Raw genomic sequence first — 18,262 nt, 5'->3', positions numbered from 1 at the left:
TACACATATAGTTGAATCCTAAATAGTGTAAAATGGAAAGCTAGTACACTGTGTAGATGTAGAATCCCTTGTTTGACACACCATCTAGTACCCCTTTTCAGGGGTCAGAGAGAGATCTTTGATTTAGTCTTGTGTTAAAAGCTGGTTAGGCTTGTAGCTTGCATTATCCGTGAACAAAGTGGTAACCTGTCAGCATGTTTGTGGAAGCTAGGCTCACGTTAACTAGCCATAATAAAAGATTGAAAGACAACACAAAAGGTTCAAAAGCAATTTTGAACAATTTAGAAGCTATTATTAAGGAGACATTTTGGTGTTTTAGCATTAGCAGATGCATTATCTTGCTGAAAATACTACAGTAACTAGTCTTTAATCTTATGAAGCACTGGTCCATACCTGCCGACTCTCACCCTTAGCCAAAGCTGACTTGTACGTTTGATGTGGTACTGTGGCAAAATGCTTCTCTAAAAAATTTCTCACTTCAAAAAGTTGCTAACTTCAGCTGTTTTTTAGAGATGATTTTATATGTTCCCCAAACATGGGCTCTTTCTTTATACTGTCTCCCTCAATAAAATTGATGTAAACTTCTAGAAGCATGTAAAAATCGTTGCTTAAATTAAAGCATTCCATACAAAATTAATAAAGATTTCCCTACATTACTCACAACAGTGGTTTTGCCTAAATGTTTCAACTTAGATACACATCTTATGTTTTGTGGCCATAAAACGTATAATATAATCATTGTGAACATATATATTATTAAAAATCCAGGGCTAGGGTTTTTTGCATGAGAGATGTTTTGGTAAAAGTTTAAAAAGCAAAACTGGTGTCATATGATCCGATCAGAAAGATCACTTTTTCACCTAGGTGAGACACTTTTGTTTGCACCAATACCATGTTTTGGCTGTATATTATGCTTAAGACTCATTTTAAATGATCTGAGATATCTTCAGATTGTAAAAATATGACAATATTTTCTTTGTTTAGTCCAACTGTTAGTAGTAAATCAATAATGAGTAGGAGTAAGAGTAGGACTACAGAACTATTTATGAATCCTCAGGGGTAGACAGCTAGAAGACCAAACAACCACTGACAAACGACTTTGACATTGTTAAAGTACACTGGTTACAAAGTCAGATGTCAGGAGCTTCTAACAAATGACAGCCCAGATAAGGTCATTACCAAACAGTTAGTCCACAACGAGGCCTATTTAACTAAGGAATAACTGATAAGCCATTAATAATATTGTTGTAGAGTTATGTCAGTTGCAATGTAGCCAACATTTGAGTAAAGTGTTCACAAGATTACATCACACCAGCCTAAGCCTTAAATGATATTCCTACAAGGTTTTGTAAGCTGTCTGAGACTTTTTTTGCATATTTATGCAGGGTTATGCCAGATGCTATTTAGTCCTATGAACCCTCTACTTGTGTAATGTTCAAAAGGGCAATATAACCCATAAATAAGTCGTTATGACAAATAAAAAAGCTGCATAAATATTAAAAAGGTCTTATGCATGTGTGATTTAGCCCTTTTGAACATTACACAAGTAAAGGTTCACAGGGCTTTTACGAATATTTCACAGGGTATTTACAAATGTACAATTATGTCAGTTGTTATAAAGTGTGACGACTGGCCTTCTTACCATCTGCTAGCCCCTCACCTGACCAAGGAAAAGAGTCTGCAATGTGCATTTTGCATCCCAGCTGGCTTTGCAGTAGCACTGGAGGAGCCGGGTGCTCTAACTCACTGCACCTAGTAACGGATTAAAATTCACTGCCGTTGTGTCATCCTATAAAAGTACCACCTAATGCCAGACTGGTAAATGAGATGTTCTGGGTACCTGAGATCACACACTTTTTCTCTCTTCTCAACAAACTCGAAATTCTCTGGAATTCCCCTAAGGTGCGGTAAAGCATAAAGAAAGGGCTGTTGCCAGCACTTGACTGCCACCTTGGCTTCCTTATCATCCGACAGACCTTGACTGACTGCTGTTGTCCCTCATCATTGTCTGTGTTCTGGCTTGCTTTGGTAAGTGCTTTCCACTAGAGTAGAATACAGGCATCCGATGCAGACCCAGAAGCTCAGCCAAAGCCTGAACAGTTCCTTACATGCCTTCTGCAGACAAGCATCCAGCAGCAGATGCTTCTGCAACAGCTGACACAGGGGGCTGCAGGCTTCAGCCTTCCCTGTTCCATTCTTTAGTGATGCGAGAAAAGATCAGCTGTGTTCTCTGAGAGCACATGGGGCAAAAAGAAAAAAAATCATTATCAGAAAGAGAGGTGGAAAGCAGTCTGCTTCTACTCTCAACAAAAAAAAACAGGAAAGGTAAATCACCATTTTGTGCCTAACTTCTCCTCTATGGCAGCAACACTCTCAAACGTGCTCAAGAAGGGACACCCTGAAAAAGTGCATTGGACCACAGAGACAGAAATTGGATTGCAACAAGTTCCAGGCTACCAGCTTTCCTATCCTCCACAACTCTGACTTCAACCATTCTCCCTTCCTGTTGGATACAGACCCCTTTGAAACTGAGCTTGGGGCTGTCATCTCCCTGGTTTTTCCTGAAAAAATAACAGTCCAGTATGTGAGTAGGAAGCTCACTCCAGAAGAAAAATATGCAACCACTGCATGAGAGGCCCTTACCATTAAGTCACCTTTAGAGAAGCTGAAATGTTACCTGTTGGGGGTCAATTCACGCTTGGATGGCAAGGATTAAAGACACCAACTCTCGCATCACCCACTGGTTTCTCTGACTATAGGACTACGCATAGCCAGCACCGCATGGCAATGCGGGTAGCCTCTCTAAATGCCATGCTCTTTTTATTGCACAGTCTGAGCTTGAAGCTGGGAGGGTGGAGGCTGGATGGTGCTCTGAGATGATGGGCCTTTGGCCAGCGCCTCTTACCATCTGCCACCCTCTCGCTTGACCAAGCAAAAAAGTGCATTCAGCACCGTGGCCAGCTCCACTCCACACCCTGTAGACTACCCAACTTAAGAAGGGTTAAGTATTTGCCATGTAGTCTTATGAACACAAACCTTAAGTAAAATATTCATATAGTTACATGACACCTGTGTAAGCATTTATTTAAAATTCATATAGGGTTATGTAAGGTATTATTTAGCATACCCTCAGGTAAAGTGTTCTTTGGACTATACAGTATGGTACTTGCATAAGCTTTTTTTATCCAGGATAAGTCACTTATCATGAATACCTATGCAGGTTACCTGTAGCCCTATAAACACTGCCTTCAAATAAAATGTTTAGAATGGCAACCTTATGAATTAAGTACTTAATTAATATTTAAGTAGGCTTATGCCAACCTTCCAAACTGCTGCTACTGTCTATTTTCTTTGCACATCACATTACTGCATCACTGTGAAAATGTGATCGCAGCCCTGTTTGGTGGCAAAGAAGCAGGTGACTGTGAAATAGCCCATTTTACTTTGTTGTCTATGTGTGAGAGATATTGAAGGGAAAAATGCTGATGGAAAAAGAAGAAATGAACAGAATGACACCAAGAGTTATATGAGGAGAGAGATAGACAGAGAAAGAGAAATGTTTTTTGCTGTCACTTTGTTAATGTCACTTAAGTGGACTCATCCCTAACAGTAACAGTCACACAGTCAGAACGCAGAGAGAGAGCCAACCTAAGAGCAAGCTCTCTCTTGCAAGGGAGAGTGAGAGAGAAAGAGGGAGTGAGCGAGCGAGAGAGAGAGAGAGAAAGAGAGAGAGAGGGGGAAAGCGGAGAGCACACAGATCCATCCTCTGTAGAATGCCTACACAGTGTCAGTAATAAAGACACAGTGCTGTGGGTTGGGGGCTAAAGACTGGGTCTGTGTGTAATTCTGAGAGGTGCGCTAGAGTGGCGTCGTAAAAAAAAGGCACAGAAGAAGCTGATGAAACGAAAGAACAGACGAGGGAAAAGAAAAAAGGAAGATCAGAAGAAGCCTTGAGACAAACAGATGTTTATTGTCTTTTCAGGGTAAGTAAGTTGATGTTTTTTTTCCTAACTTGTAACCAAGGTAATTGAATTTGAAATGTGATGTAGTGTCTATAGTTAATTATGGCTTAAGTCTAAATCATCATAGAATCACATAAAAAGATTGAGTCCCATTGTAAACGGTGTTTAAGGAATGTTGCTGTAGCCCTGTGGTTTAGCATCATCAAAGTGCATCAGGAAAAAAAAAACTGGCAACAATTCAAGTCAACAAGCCTAAGTTGTTCTGGTGAGCAGAGATCAGCTTTGGTCTGATTAGTTTTTCTTTCTTTCCACCTGGGTGCCAGTTATTATTGGCATGACAGGCACATAGGAATGAAGCAGATTCAGATTTTATCATTAACTTGGTCTTAGTGAAAGGGGAATGGATTTTGCTGTGAAACATCATGGCAATAGTGATCGCAAAATAAGGTGTCTGTATGGTGCCACTGAATGCATTGTGTTTGTGGGTGTGTGTGTGGGGGGTGGTTGGATGGATGTACATGTGTGTGCATTCAGGGGGGGATGCATCTGTCATTTCGTTGGTGATCAGCATCCAAACCCTTCCTCCTTCCTTTTTTCTGTGATTCCCCCCCCCCCCTTTTTCTCTCTATCTGCTGAATCTCATTTCTTTTCCTCACTTGCCATTTAGCTATGCACTTGGCTACTGAATTGGCGCAGTTGCTTTAGTGTTTAGAGTAATTCCCTAATTGTGCTTCTCCACCGGCAGTCTGGGTGTAATGATCAACCTCCGCAAGCTGAGTGGTCTACAGAGAAGGTTCTCATGTTGTCCTGCCTGTCCTTGTTAAACATGCCAGTGTGTGCGTGTGTGCGTGTGTGTGCGTGCGCGCGCATGTGTGTGTGAAAGAGAGAGAAAAAGATGTATGCGAATGTTTTGGCAGGAGTCCAGTGTGTTGCTGTTGTATATAGAACACACATATAGGGGAGTACGAGTGGGCGTATTGAGCACACATATCTGTCCAATTTAATCAAATGCATTGAGCAAAAACATTATATCATAGAATTTTGCTATACAGTGTTAGCTATGATGTTCATTTTTAAATGAACAATCCTTATAAGAGTTTGGGAGATGACCTCAAAACTTACATTTAAATTTGCACAGCATCAACTTGGCTCATAAACTCCATCCCATAAATAAATGATTGAATCACAAATAACTTGTACCCTGAAATTAAACACATGGCTTGGCTTGACAACTAGACTGGAAAGATAATTGCGTCGTTTGTTCCTCGTAATGTTGATTAGCCTTCAGTCAGTCTATAGCAATGATTATAGAAGGCAAATATGCAACCAGTTCTTGCATGATGATTGCTTGACTCTTGTCCAGATTCCATTACATTATTATAGTGCATACATTATTGTCATTGTGACTGCTGGTCAAATTATAGAAAGATTTTTACTTTATAGATTAATTTGAAAAGCAAATAATTGCTGGGATGAGATTTGTTTAAGAGTATAGCAAGCATAATTTACTGCATTATATATTCTATTGTAATTTAAATATATACTTTGTTTAAAATGGGCTGCAAGAACATGGTGAAGATTCTGGAAATATCATAAAAAAAGGAATTAATTTTGTGTTTTCTCTTTAAGCGACACAAACTATGCCAGGAAAATACCTAAACCAATAACAGAGCCACCAGTTTTTCTTTTAATCTGCCACCCATCTGTAGCTATGTTATTGCCAATTTCAGCATCTGACAAATATGTGAAAACTTTTGAATACATTTTCTCAGTTGCTTTCTGCTTTCTGATGTCTCCAAAATGCTTTAGGAACCCATTCAAAACAAGCGAATGCCCTATTCAGTTATGAAATTAACAAACATCTTTATTACTCAATAAAAGCTACCTGGAATTCCTGATCCTATTTTTGATCATTAAAATAATTTTGTAGCCTATTAGGAAGAAAGGTTAATCCCCTATTAGTTGAATAGTTAAAAATTCTAGCTTTTCTTTCTGAATGCTTTTGAAAACGAATATAATATTGCCTTGCAATTGGTTAAGGCTGCTAAGCTGTACCGAGCTCCACCTTGTACTCTGAATTAAGCTCTCCTCTAAATGCACTGCAGCCTCCAGGAACAGGATCAACCATTTCAAGTTGACCTTCCAGGGTTCTCCAAGTCAAATGCGTCACTTGAGACAATTCATCTAAAGAAAACAATGAGCAGGTTTTACAGCATATAAGCCAGCAACAACCCAGAGACTGTGCATGTGTTATTTGTTCTATCCCATGAGGGTTACCTTCAGCCAGTACTGTCTGATCAAAATGAGGCTATTGAAACTGATATTAGAGGTGAGTGTAAGTTATTTTCACGAACACCAGACAACCATTTCACATTGTGCTCAGCTCCCACTGAAAATCATGCAAATAGTACACTTGATCCTTCTAAAAATAAAACCACTGGAGGGCTGACCAGGCAGCTGCGAACAATTAAAGAGTCCACAAATGCAAATATCCTAGATCCAGCTCCTCCACCACTATACAGCCTCTTCTGTAGACTTTTTAAAGTAATTATCTGACACCTCTCTAGAACTATGCTAACTTTATTTTTAGCAATGTCTTTATTCTGCAGGTAAGTTTGCACAAAACATCTGTTAAATCCTGCTTGTCTAATTGTGTTAGTACCATTGATAAGGGAGGAGTAGAGCAGGTAAGAGAGAGAGAGAAAGAGAGAGAGAGAGATCTAAAAGATGAACAGAGTCAATAAAGACTGATGTTCCAATGATTAAGGAGTACACACAGCTTGCTTTCAGGTTGGCTTTTGTCCCCCAGGTCTGCCATATTGACTTACGGCAATCACATCAATAGATCATATCGATTAGCAATGTAAAGAAACTGATTTGTGTTGGTTACCGCACACAAAACATATGCTTATTTGCCATGATAGACACACCATGAATTGGCACAATGAATATATTCATATTATGTAGCTTCAATGACGAACCATTTAAGGTTTGACAGCTAATTAGCATTCATGTGATGTCCCACTTATTTAACTGTTGTAATCCCATTTTTACTACACTGGATGAGCCCCAGAGGAATTAAAAGAATAATCCCAGGTACAGTGGTTTTAAAGACATGTAGATGAGAGGTTAGATAAAAGAAATCTTGGGGATACCTGATAAATAAACACCAGCTCTAGTCATGATTATTAAGATAGATTAAACATGTTTCAAAGGGTTTTAACTGGTTAACCATTTACTCTGCACATAGAAATGAGCATTATGATGAGATATTTATCTATTTCTCTCGATCTATCTGTCTCTCTCACATTCTCTCTGAGTTAAGCTTGCTTTAGAAAGCCAGAGGCAATATCTGCCTCCTGCCTGCTAGTACTGCAGATGAGCACTCTGTGCCTGCATGTGTGTTTTGAGTGTGTGCGTAAGTGCTCTTAGGTGTCATCTTTTGTCCTGGTTGGAGAGCGCAGGCATTGCTAACGTCTGTCTAACTGAGAGAAAAGAAAGGGGGGGAAAAAGCTTGTGCTGTCACATTACATTTCAACGTTTCTAGACATACTGTCTTTTCAGTATGATGTATTCTCTCTCTATCTCTCGCTCTCTCTCTTACACACACACACACACACACACACACACACACACACACACACAAAACTCAGACAACTTTTTTTGGGTGGGGTAATCATTCAAGCAAAATATATCACTTTCACAAATAGACACTGATAACAGTGACAGTTCTGTGCTTTTTCTCTATGCTTTTTATGCATCCCTCTCAAACACGAGCATGTTTTATGCTACACAATGAACAGAAGGGAGGAGACACAGGAAGAACACTGCTTGCATCCCTCAAGAGCACAGCTGAATGAATAAATAGATCAGTCTGCCATTTTGCAGCCATTAATGAATGCAAACAGTGAAGCTGAAGCAACTTGGATAGATTTAGCAGCAGCACGATTAATAGCAGTCATTTGTAACTTGACAGACTGACAGTTTACCTGCCACACCAACTTTCAATCAATGTGTAATGTCTTACTAACCACTTTGACCAAGACCTCTGTTTGACCTTTTTCTTCTTTATGTCTGGGAATTGATATCTATAATGTTTATGCATTAGTTTCAGCTCAGCCCCGAAAAAGGTTTAGTCATCAGAATAAACCCCATGTATAACAGAGCAGGAGTGTGCAAAACACCTGGAAGTGGACTCAAGTTCAGAAGTAAGCAGGTCATCCAGGTCAGTTCACTGGGCAATAATGCTGTAGCACTTCATAAATAATGCTGAGAAGGAGCCCTTCTGTCTATTGAAGAGCACATTACCAAGTGCATAGCCCAGTCCATCTTAAAAGAAAATTTGATGGAATGTATTGATTGTAAGATTATATGACCTTCTCATCAGTACGGTCTTGACCTGGTGCTATGGACCATGCTAGGTGTGGATTAAACTGCAAGTACAATGCCTAACCCCTAGTGATTTGACTGACCGTACTGTACTGTACTGTAGATCCCAGTGTAAGGATCTATCCAATGATGGAAAGTTAAGTACTTTTGTACTTAGTCGCTAAGTCGCATTGCATAAGATCTTCTGCTGAAAGCCTAAATATAAATGTAAACCAGTGAGAATATAGTTTCAAATTTTTTTTTTAACGAATCTCTATCTTTAGTGTATGTGTAGTTATAATAGATAAATGGTGGCTAAATTGTTTACGCCAAAGGTGATATTCAATGTTTTTTGTTTTAAAAAAATTATGACAATTAAGATAATAAGAGTTAATGTGTTTTTTATGCAATTAAACTGCAGTGCAACAATCAATATATAGTATGATATAAAGTACTTTATTTTTAAAAACCTGCTATATCCGGTTGGACACTGTGTCAAAAAAGATACAGTATCTGCAGTACTTTGGTGTCACTTGCTCAATTCAGGAGATGTCTGGAGATGACCCAGGCCATGGCTCCAGAAGCTGAATACCATTGTCACACTAGTGACTAGTTTTTTTCGCTTAACTTTTCAGAACTAATTAGTGAAATCACCTTTTTTTGTGCACACTGAGAACTATAATACTTATAAGTTGTCTCAATACTTTTGGCTACTTTTGTATTTTGATCATGGACAGAAGATATGTATTTTTATTGTACACACCTGCACAATGAACAAAATTTCTAGCTCTGTTTATTAAGGGAGGCCAGGTATGTTACCACTGAGAGAATATATTCCTTGTCTAGCTTTACATAGCTGTTATGCATATACTAATGCAATATGTTAAGTATGTACAGTACATAATGAAATGATAAAAAACTTATCATTATTTTATATTTGTTTAACTTATTTATTTTATTAAGTGGAAATTCATTTAATCATGATGATTTGTGTATGTAACATGCTGATGTTGATGTATGTGCACTAGCACTAGTTGCATTAGTAGGAAACTATTACAGTAACAATCTCACTTTGGGATTTATTCACATCCCTGCCACAGTGGCTAAAAGTCCAAATGCAGGAAGGGTTAATGAGATGAAGGGTTAGAGGTGTCCGGAATGCACCAGAGTGAGTGTAAGAGATTGACTGCTGCTGCTGCCGCCAGTGGCTGTCACCATGTCACCATGTACAAAACTGAATAATTCATACCGTATCCTAGTAAATTAAATTACAGAAAGTGGATCAAAAATCAGATGCTTAGGTGTGGCTGAGGATTTACACACTCTCTCGCTCTCTCACACTCACACACACGCACACACAAGCACGCACAGGCATACATGCAGAGACACACATATACCCACTCATCCATACACATGCACATACTCACATACATTGTATACATATGTATGTTTTTGCTTAATATTTTCTTTGATCAAGTAATGTAAAATGTTAAGGCAGATAATTTGCTTATATGAAATAGACAGACATTTCTATACTCAAACAGTCCTACTTAAGTATAAGATTTTCATTTTGCTGAAAGCTTGCGCACATACATGTTTACTGCCTCATTAGAGACTCTTTCATTAAAACATTGTAAACGTTTATTTACCCTAGCAGAACTCATAGTTGTATAGTAAGTTCAATCTTAATGTATAAAATTAAGATTGGCTTAAGATTGGATACCCTTAGGACTAAGGACATGAGATAAATTTAGTTGATCGAACAAACCATTCAATTTATAAAGTTTTTAATGTGACACAGATAGAAAAAAAAAGGCAAATAGTGGATGATAGGATAGGGTACGTAAGAATTTGCAATATAGAACTATATATTAATAGATAGTATAGTATACTGTAGTACTGTACATTATAATATTGTCACTATCATTTATATGCCCCTATTTTGATTTTATATACATGTATGTCCCTTATCAGATTGCTTGTCCTAAAGTCACTCATTCTGGTTGTTGATTTCTGCTATTATTAATATCCCATATATTGTCTTATTCTGGAAACTGTGTGGGTAAAATGTTATTCTAAAATAATTTTGCTATTGATTTGTTTTGAGGGGGTGGGGAGATTCTAGGTTAATAAAACACACATTTATTTATTTATTTTTCTATTTTGAAACAAATGGGTATGTTCCCATAATTATAAGACCAACTACATGAACTATAATAAAACACAACTGACACTGGAAACGTTATACTGGGGAAGAAACAAAGAAGCTATGAGAATATTGCTTTATGTATTACACTAATTAAATGTTTAATGACACTCGTACATGATTTTAATTTCTTTTGTTTCCACATTTTCACTATTTCCTACTTAAGCTGCAGGACATGGTCAAACAATCACATTGAAATTAATTTGACACATAATGTGATTTATACAGTGAAGTTTAACTATTAAATGTACCATTAAGGTTTACACCAAATAATTGGACAGACGATCTTGTAAAGAGGACGTTTTACAATATTTATTCAACACCTCAAAAATTAAACAAATACTTAAATTATTGACAAACTTCAGAAAATCTTGCACATTGATCGTTATTCAGGACCCGCAAACAAAAATACAGCTATTTAAAATTTGGTTCAACAATAAAGTTACACAAAGCAAATCCCAAGGAAAAAAACAAATGGAACTAATTATCTAATATTAACCTGTCTCTCTTTTTCCCATTGTTTCTGAGGGCACAGTGATACAATTTATGTGTTATTATTATTATTATTATTATTATTATTATTATTATCATCATTATTATAAATATTATTATTATTATTATTGTCGTTGTTGTTTTTTATTTATTTATTATTATTATTTTAAAATAATTTTTTGTTGCCACACAAAACAACAAAATGTTTAACCAATTACAAAGGTTGTTCATATAAAGCAAAAAGAGAGAGAGAAAGAGAGAGAGAGAGAGAGAGAGAGAGATGTATGTTTATTCAAGTCACAAACACAAATGCCACATTTATCTATTGCAATTATCACACGTTAACACTGGTTAGATAATCCAACAGACACTAGCAGTTATTCTATATTCCCATCTAGACAGCAACCATGTGGTTATACTTAGCTGTCTCAAAATAAATACCCACTCAAGTTCACACTTTCTTCTCTTCTTCCCTCTTCAACACCCATATGTAGGCATTGCCTTCTGCTATAGCAACTTATCTTCTTGTAATTTTCATTATTGCAGGCAATGCAGCAGCCATAGCCCTCTGCTAAGTGTCACTAAAAATAAGAGGCTTAATGAGTGACACAAATTGAATGTTGTTCTCTCCATTCAGGAAGGTTGAAGGAAATTGAGGCAAACCTAATGAGCAGTCTCTTCCCCGCAGCATCACCTGACATCAATAACTGGTGACAGTCCAGGGAGGAGACGCCTCGCCCCGGGTTCTTCCCAGCTCAGTGTGACATGATCCAGACTGCCATGGGCCATCTGTGCCTGGTAGATGCCTAAGTACCATTCTGCCCACCCACCACCTCCTGGAGCTTCCTGTTGCATTTAATCACCATGATCTACATGTTGTTCTTCTCAGTGGCAAAGTCTTTGTCTCTCATTCTCTTGTTTTTCCTCCTTCAACACTCCGCTTGCAAATAAAATATTCCTTATGGACACAAAGCACCTGCTTGTCTGCGAGAAAGGGACACCTTGGTACAGCTCAGCATTATAAATAGCATTTTAACATTATAAATGTGTCCTATCGACATCCACAACAGCAGTTCTGTGTAAAAGAAAAAATCCACCTGAATTACTTAATCTTCATAATTAACATGTGGTCTTCAGTGGGGTCCAAGGTTTATTTTGTAACGAAATTCTCATTCTCTATTCTCTCACACATCTTTCATCCCACTAACACATATGTTGGTGCTTTTTTGCTTTAGATATACATTTTTAATATTACTCACGATACCCGTTACCTAATTTATCTCAGAAATGGCAAGTCGGAGATGAGAATTATGTAATTTTGGTAAAATTATGTAAAGTGTGTGTTCTAACGGGGGCATGGACGCCTTCATGGTTATCTTTTGCTGGAAACAAGCTAGCCACCTAACTGAGATGAGTAATGTATAAAGGTAAGAAATGTTGTTTTATTTACTTTTGAGGCTGTGCACAAACAAGTTAATTGGATTTTACTTGTCAAAGTTCTTATGTGGAAGAGTATTGAGCCAAGGGGAGATTTGTTTGTTTGTTTACTTCTCCTGGCCAGAGGTCAGAATTTGTGTTACAATTGTGTCACATAGCATTATGTAATGTTGACTTCAGTGTTGACTTTGACTATTTTACACTGTATAATATAATTCATTAATCATTAATATGATATTAAACACTACTGCTAATTGATAGAATATATATATATATATATATATATATATATATATATATATATATATATATATATATATATTCTATATCAGGATTGTTAAATAATTGAAGCAGAGAAACATATAAACAACATTTAACATTTAAACAATTTTATGCATTACAGGGTGACTTTTCTACTAAGTGCATGTGCGGAGAAATTTATTCAGAACTGCTTGTGCATGATTTAACAAATGCAAAAGGCATTGTACATATTTAACAACTGTGGATGCAACACATTTAATTAGATGTAAGTTTTTGAATTTCTACATATTCACAGCCTGACCATGATCTTTATTTGAATTAGGAAAATGGGAAGAGGCTGAAGCGAGCTCAGGTGGCTGAGTTTACTTTTAATTAAAAATGAGTGCCTCCACTGCATAATGGTAGACAGTCATCATGTATCCATCCGCAGTTGGCAAGTGTGGAGTCTCTGATGGGTAAAGCATTGATTCAACTAGGACTACTTTGACCCTTAAAAGCGCCCTTAATCACCACCACACACATAACACCATCACCAATATGTATATTTTGTGCATTACCTTTCTTCTTTGCTACTGTTTAATTTAATGTACAAAACTTTGCCTGCAAGCACATGCTCCTTATTTGATTCATTGGGCCATTTAAACAAGAAATTAAATTATATTCTTCAATATGCTTATTTCCAAAAGAAAAAAGTCAAAGCCGCAAGATCATTTATTAGAAGCAGACACTTCCCTTTTCTAGCATTCCTTCAAATTCATTGGGCACTCTTGCTAATAAAAAAGAAAAAAATCTTATCAGCGCTTCTCTGCTTCCTCCCTGTGCTCTGCTGATCCCTTATTTTCTCCCCTGCTAGAGGTGGCAATGGAGAAGCCTCTTCTCCTCCAAGGGCCGCTCTAATAAGACTCATTACATACAGGAAATTAATCAGTGGGAGGTGCGAGAGCCCAGGACGGAGCCATACAACAACACAAACTAATTTGCTATTTGGGGGTTTGTGCTAAGGTAATTTCCCAAACACCCGTTTGCACAAATAGCACATATATGGAGATCTATGCTTGCATTGACGAGAGGGAAAAGAAAGAAACGTACATTTTAGCACTCAGTGGGACTTTGCTACCTCCCTCAAAAGCATTTGCTAATGAAAAATAGGAACTCACATTGCAGATGCACTAAGTGTTGCAGATTTATACCTGTTGGGAATGTAGTTGTAAATCATGCTGGCTGCGTATCTAAGAGTTTATTAGCTCTGCTCATTGCTGATATATGTGTCAGCTTTGGCTAGGCTGGGTTCTGTGTGTTTAACTGCCATCAGTTGTACGAAAGAGAGAAGGAGAGGCTGGAGGTTTTAATTGCTTGTCCTGCAAAAGGCATGTTCCACACATATAGCAAGGCTGATATATTCACACTTCCTGCACTGAAGCCTATCAGTCAGATAGCAACATATAAACACTTGGCAGAGAGTTGTGCTAAAGAGTAGTGTAAAATCATTATAAAACATCAATCTTAGCTAATTAAGTCTTTTAAACCCCACTGTCTCTGGCTTAAATACACCACATACCCATCTTACGCCAAAACGTAGCCACGTGCATAGCTGTGCTGTGCTGTGCTTTACCCCCCTCCCCCTCCCCCCTCCCCTGCTCTGCATTTAATTTATTAATTTTAATTTAAATTAAGCTCAGCCTGATTATGGGATGTTTAAGCTAGCGCCTGCTTCCCTTATCAGGGATGCAAACACCCACACACTCAGACATCAGAGGATGAGGAGAAAAACATGTTTCTCCCTGTGTACCACTTTGAACCCGGCTCCCTGAGTCATTTCCTCAGCATTGAAAACCCTCTTTGCAGCAGTTTCTTACACTTCCTGCTCATACATCACTTTTAGGAATTAACACTGTGTAATTCAAAGGACAGACAAAGGTTAGAAGTAAGAAAGAAATCTGTGTCCCGGCATAGATGGGAAGTTCAAGTCAATTTCATTTCGTCAAACATGCAATTTGACTGAGTTGGTGTTGCTAAGTAAAAAAATATAAAACCTCAAAATGTAGCATAAGACACCTGCAAGCTTGTTACCGTATGCCAAAGAAATCGCATTGACAGTTTTGAAGTACTGTTTTTATGAAATTTGTTTAAGAATTTTCAAAGACATCTATCATCTCTTCAGACAAACAATAGTCAAGAATAAAAATGAATCCTTACTATGTTTGCTGAATAGCATCTATAGCAGACAGCATTGTCGCTTTGGGACTCCTGGGTTGGGGGGTTGAGTGGCGCCTTCAGTCTGTGTGAGTGGAGTTTGCATGTTCTCCCTATTTTGTCTGGGTTTCCTATGGGTACTCAAGTTTCCTCCCACAGTCCAAAGGTATATGTTGCCTATAGTGTTCAAACTATTACCTTTCAGCAGTGAGTGCTGGTGTTAAGTCATAGATCATGAAGTCACAGTGAACCATCTGCCATGAATGATGGTTGAAGAATAGAATAGTATTCTTACTAAATATAATGTGCTTTACAAATATTCCAGATTTATACAGTACATTTAAGGCAGTCTTAAACCTAGACTGCCACCTATTTGTGTAAAAGGTCTTTGTGTATATACAATATGCATTTTATATAATATTGCTCAATTTATATAATATAACTCAACAGCTAGCCAAAAATCCAGTCTAAGCAACTAGCCAAGTGGTTATGATTTCTCTTTTCTGAATAAGTGAGGATGTTGATATATGGATTCAACTCAGAAGGTTAATTTGTCTTATTATCATAATAATAGCCATAATCACAGCATTTTGCTCCACCCCAGTTAAGGAATTATCAAAAAACTGTGGAAACTGTTTAATATTTCCAGATAAAGGAATTTCAGAAGAAATTTTGAACCAGTTCCCTTAATTTTTTAAAGAATTGAATCACAAGAATAATTTATTTCCAAGTTGTTCATCAATACAGAACAATAAAACACAATTATTTCCACTCGGTGCACACAGATCTGGGTTCACATGTCATTGGATCAATATACAATTTCGATTGTTTTGTTTTTTTGTTCCTTTTCCTCTCTTCTTCTTTTTTAGTAGACGTTTTTAAAAATAAACAGTTTAACAGTTAGGTTTTTGTTTTTCAGTGAAGCTAGCATGAAGCTAATTATTATGGGAACAGTAAAGATTTCAGCAGCAGATGGTGTTTTCTGGCAAAAGGGAAGCACAAATATCAAAGTAGGCAAAAGGTATTTAGCACTCATGTCAACCCGGATGGTGGCAAAGCAAGCAAGAACATAGGAAGACCAGCATTTAAAGAAAGGTTTTGCTAATCAGAGCTACCACAGCAGCTAATCCTGCAACAGAATAGCACTAATCAGGCTTCGCCAGACTGAGCATGCTAATACTGACATTCATCAAATGCTAGCTAATATTAATATTGTCAAACAAACGTGAATAAAAAGTGAGTTTGCTTATTTGCAAAAGCTTGTAATTATTAAGGCATTTTAAAATAATATTCACTAATTATTTGTGAATAAAATATCTGCACTCATGGTACTATTTAAAAAATCTAGTGCAGCACCACTGACCACGCAATTTATTGAAAAAAAGCACAGGAGTCATTCTATAGTTTTGTGGCATATTCCATATCTTTTGATGTTAGGTTTATTTATTCTAAATATTTTTATTAAAAATATCATATTAAGGAAGAGCATGTTTTAATATCACACAAGCATTAATGTATATACATCCTATGTTTCACCTAGCTTAAAAATGTTGGTCATAATGTAAAATTTAAATTCCGTTTTTCAGTTTCAGGTTTCTTTGTTGACAATATTGACAAAAAACTGTTAGAGTTAATATAAATACTTTTACAATTATTTTAAAAGTCTAAACACTAAAAATAAAAATCATTGTTTGAATAATTTAAATATATGAATATATATCAATTTCTGTTAACAGAAAGCAAAAATGGTTTATCACAATGTCCAGTGACAGCATCAAACTATTTTGTTCTTCTTTCCTGTGGCATACAATTTACACACACTGTGGTAAATGTATTATATATATATATATATATATATATATATATATATATATATATATATATATATTATACTGTACATCACAACATATGTTCATAAATTATTCATATGTGTCCACTTTCTCCCTTATCAACACATTCTTAGCATCTAATTGTTTTACGTAGATAAAAAGAGAAGATACAGGGCTGGTTGCAATGCTGATCATGCGAGGAGAGTAGTATATTTGGAGAGACAGAGAGAAGCACAGTACAGAGAAGTGTGTCAAAATGTATACCACAGAACAAAATTACATCATTTGATGCCGGTCACTTGGCATTGGGATAAATTATTTTTGAGTTGCAGGATGAATTACTTTTAGTACCACAGTTGACAAACTGAGTTGTGAAACCATCCTTTATCTTGAAAAAATTGTTATTGTTTAAGCTTTGCACCTAAGCTAGCAGATATGTTACACTGGAGAAATTTACTACCTTGAACCACTATTTGTTTTAAAAATGTGCATTGTTTGTGTACATTTTTACTTATGTGAACCCCAAAGTCATAGAATAACTCATAGATATCATCCATACATTCTGACTTTTGTGCATTAGTTTTGATTATTATTAGATTTTGTATTCAGTCATTTATTAAATTTTTATGAGGTCTGCCAGTTGGCAAATAGAAAAGCATTCGTAAAGACTGTTATATTTTACTCCTTTTTCAAAAACACTGTAAAAAAAAAAAATGCCCTTGAATGCCCTTTTAGAAAATTTCTGCCATACCAAATAAGGGGAAAATGTGTGTCGTTTTACCTTTTATCCTAAACAAAAAAGAAAAAGAGACAAATAGCAGGGAATGTTTTCTCTTTTTTCCCCATATCATGTTACTTGTGTATTCACAGAGAGTGGAATACCATATGTAAAATGATTAAAAAGTTAGTTTTACATGAAAGGTCCCTTTACAAAAGAAGTTATTGGAGTGTACTCATGTCTCCAGTGAATATTATTATTTTCTAATCTATCAGAATAATGATACACAAGTAACCATTTGATTTCTCTATTTTGCTCAATTAAATTGAAGGACGAAGCTCATCACTTGTGCTAGATTTAAAATCAAGGCAAGAATTTTGGAGTCATCCTGAGGCCATGGTATATCAGTAACAGTATGTCCATTGGGTGAGGTTTGGTGCTTCTGTTTTTTAGAGAACAGCATTATATTCATAATGGATGTAGCAGCAGCAAGACCAAGAAGGTGATAGAAAAAGAAAAGTTACATAGTATATATACTGTATATTAAAGGTGTAACTGAACATAAATCTATTATTTGCAATGAACAGGTCATGCATACAAATAGGACATGTTGTATTCATTTTTTTTCTTCTTAAAGTCTGCTTTGAGTGGAAGAAGGCAAATACAGTCATGAATATTTGAAAAACAAAAACAGATAGTGACTCTGATAGTATACAGTGAAACTCTGTATAAGGATATAAAATATTCTTGCTGTGAGCATCACTGTTACATTAGAGAATGTAACAGGACATAGAAA

General features: G+C 36.6%; 1 protein-coding gene across 1 annotated transcript in view; it reads left to right on the top strand.

Moving 5' to 3' along the window:
* The first annotated feature begins 3,778 nt into the window (after positions 1-3,778).
* The window catches only part of lrrn2 (leucine rich repeat neuronal 2), a 55,105-nt gene continuing 40,621 nt past the window's right edge, over positions 3,779-18,262 (top strand). Inside the window, exon 1 of the mRNA XM_053483664.1 lies at positions 3,779-3,983. The gene's annotated coding sequence lies outside the window, so the exon portion shown is untranslated. The remainder of the gene's footprint in view (positions 3,984-18,262) is intronic.

This window comes from Clarias gariepinus, chromosome 23 (assembly GCF_024256425.1).
Source record: "Clarias gariepinus isolate MV-2021 ecotype Netherlands chromosome 23, CGAR_prim_01v2, whole genome shotgun sequence".
Taxonomy (NCBI): domain Eukaryota; kingdom Metazoa; phylum Chordata; class Actinopteri; order Siluriformes; family Clariidae; genus Clarias; species Clarias gariepinus.
The sequence above is the reverse complement of the archived record's forward strand: the minus strand, read 5'-3'. Positions and strand labels throughout refer to the sequence as shown.